The sequence below is a fragment of the Triticum dicoccoides genome, chromosome 2A (genome assembly GCF_002162155.2).
Source record: "Triticum dicoccoides isolate Atlit2015 ecotype Zavitan chromosome 2A, WEW_v2.0, whole genome shotgun sequence".
Lineage (NCBI taxonomy): Eukaryota > Viridiplantae > Streptophyta > Magnoliopsida > Poales > Poaceae > Triticum > Triticum dicoccoides.
The window spans coordinates 268,045,784-268,048,604 of record NC_041382.1 but is presented as its reverse complement, the minus strand read 5'-3'; the positions used below and the strand labels follow the sequence as shown (position 1 = coordinate 268,048,604).

The window sequence follows — 2,821 nt, the reverse complement described above, 5'->3', positions numbered from 1 at the left end:
GACGCCGCCGCCGGCCTCGCCTCCCTCCCCTCGTGCGGCATGACGACCGCCCCCTGCAAGACCACCGACGCGCTCAAGCCGCAGAAGACACTGATGCCCGAACAACGGGCAAGGGAGTCGGCCAAGAGGAAGGGCCAGAGGCACGCGGCGGACGTGAGGGATGAAGCCATCATGGCGGCCGCCATCGTCGCCGTCGCGTAGTAGGAGGTCACCAATGCCCGCGCCGCGCCGGCAACGAGGGAGGCACTCTATATGCTAGGGTTAAACCCTAGCCAGCTCAGCCTCGTCAACGCCGTCGTGGCCGCAGCCAGCACCGGCTCATCTATGTTCCCTCGGACGGTGCTGCCCGACTCGCCCCGCGCGTCGGCTTGCACCCCGATGCCCGGCTTCCACATCTACCCGCAGGCCTCCCGCCTCTCCGGGGAGTGCTTGCCCAAGGTGAGCGTGGTGGCGCCTTCCACGCCCGCGCCCGCGTCCATCGACCTCAACGCTACACCGGTGGCCGGTGGCTCGTCATCCGGAGGCGCGAGGAAACGCGTGTGGTAGATGCCAGCCGACGTGCTGCGAGGTGCATGCAACCTGTTCGACGGAATGCCAGCCTCTGGCTCCAACGACTACATGTAGAACATGATCTTCGAGGGTGGTGCATCGGCCGCTGGCTACGATCCCGACGAGACACAAAACCAGGAAGGCCCAGGGGCATTCATGCCATCCACCTTTGATCAAGATCAGGCTGCCTTCATGCGTGATCAGGTCGGCCTGGACCTGGACGACTTCCCACTCGACCACGAGTTTCCGAAGGACTATGGGCAAGAGGAAGAGGACGAGTGCGACATCGAAGAGGAGCCTTTGTTCGAGGACGAGCTCACCAATGAAGCCACCGGGGCGAAGCCAAAGCGCAAGAGCAAGCGGACCAAGGCATACATGGCGGCCGAGGACAAGCTTCTTTGTGAGTGTTGGAGAGACATTGGGCAAGACCCCAAGACGGGTGCCGAACAAAAGCATTCAACTTTTTGGATTTGTGTCCACCGTGAGTTCCATGAGCACAAGAAGTTTCTGCCGTACCAAATAGTAAGCACGTGCGGGTGGGTGTCCATTTCGAAGCGATGGGGGGTGATCCAACAAGAGTGCAACAAGTTTTATGCCACTCTTGAGAGCGTCAAGGCCCGCCCCGTGAGCGGCATCGGCATGCAAGACATGGTATGCTAGCAAGGCGCCCTCTTTTGTGTCATCAAGTTTATGCTTGCATGTTCATTTGCATACCATTTGCCAATATGCTTGCACGAAATACATTTGTAGGCATTCAAGGTCCAACACAATGGCAAGTGCTTCAACCTCTCCCATTGCTTTAGGGTCATCAAGGATGAGGAGAAGTTCAAGCGCAATATGCCGCCCTCAAGTAGCATGGGGGGAAGCAAGCCGTGGAGGAGGTTGGGGACGGCAAGAAGGCACGGCTGCGGGGGAAGAACAACTCCATGAAGGAGGACAAGCGGGATGCAGCGTCAAACGCCTTGATCGCAAGCATGGAGGGCATGATGAGAAAGAAGGACTCAATGGAGGAGGAGCGCTGACGTTACAAAGAAGAGCAAATGAACGCCTTCATGGAGATCCAAAGGAGGAGGCTTGAGATGGACGCGGAGAAGCAAGCCAAGATGCTTGAGATGGAGGCGAAGAAGCAAGCCAAGATGCTAGATATCGAGGCCGCCAATGCCAAGACCAAGGCGAAAGAAGTGGCCCTCACGAGCATGATGACCGGAGTGGAGATCATGAAGGTGGATCTCAACACCATGTCAGCAAGGAAAAGGCTATGGTTCAAGAAGATGCAGGCCGACATGCTCATGTTCGACAACGAGTGATCTATGGCGGCAAGGGCCATCCTTTTTTTGTATGCTGGCAGGTGTGCTGGCATGACCACGGGGCTGCGATGGCGTGGTCGAACTCAAATCTCATCTCTTTTTTTGTGCTCGCATCTGTGCCGGCCGCTGGCGAGCGCGCCAGCATGAACTGTGTGGTGATATTTTGAAGCTGGCATTGTATGCCGGCGCTGACATGGTGCCGGCATGAGACATGACCGCTGGCATGATCTATGGACGCGTGCCTTTTCTAAAATTTGAGTGTGGACATGAAATGGGTCGGCGCTTTGGACGCACTGCTGACCAAATCTAAAACAGGGCGGACGCCGGGCGGGCGGCCGACCCAAACGGATAAAAAGCGGACAAAAGCGCCGTCCATTTAGGTCGCCCGTTGGAGTTGCTCTTATGCTTTGTGCTCTGTGTGTGCCACATTCGCCATTCCCTGGTTTCGTCCGCACAATTAGTTTCTGGCCCCATAGGTTAGGCTCGTGCTTCCTGTCATTGTATTGCCCCCGCCTCGCATTGCGCATCGTCCATGACTCCACCCCGGCGGAGCGTGAGGCGATGAGACCCGCGCGGCTCCTGGCAAAGCGGACAGAGATCTTCAACTGCACGGCCATGGAAGTGTGCTCCGCTAACCCCATCCGACAGGGTCACTAGAAGTGCCTCTTTAGGGCCATGCCCAACTCTGATCCTTCGCTCTTGGCTCCCGACGCGAAGGAAGCCGCCCTCGCTGAACTTTGCCTACGAACCCCTCTACGTCCAAACTCGTAGCCAGAGCAAGGCAAGTGTATAGAAGGCATGACAACGCTAACCTGTCGGGGGGATTTCATAACCGGGCAACTGTACGTGAGAGAAGCAGTCAGCGCGGGCGGTACTGCCAAAAGGCCGACAACGTCCAAGTCTAGGGGCTCGAGGAAGGTGGTGACCTTGCCCTTCTACGGGTGACCCGGGTAGGGAACCAATGA

At 57.7% G+C, this 2,821-nt stretch overlaps 1 pseudogene; it reads left to right on the top strand.

The window, feature by feature from the left end:
- Window positions 1–378: 378 nt before the first annotated feature.
- Window positions 379–1,571, top strand: LOC119357824 (annotated as a pseudogene).
- The last annotated feature ends 1,250 nt before the right edge of the window (window positions 1,572–2,821 follow it).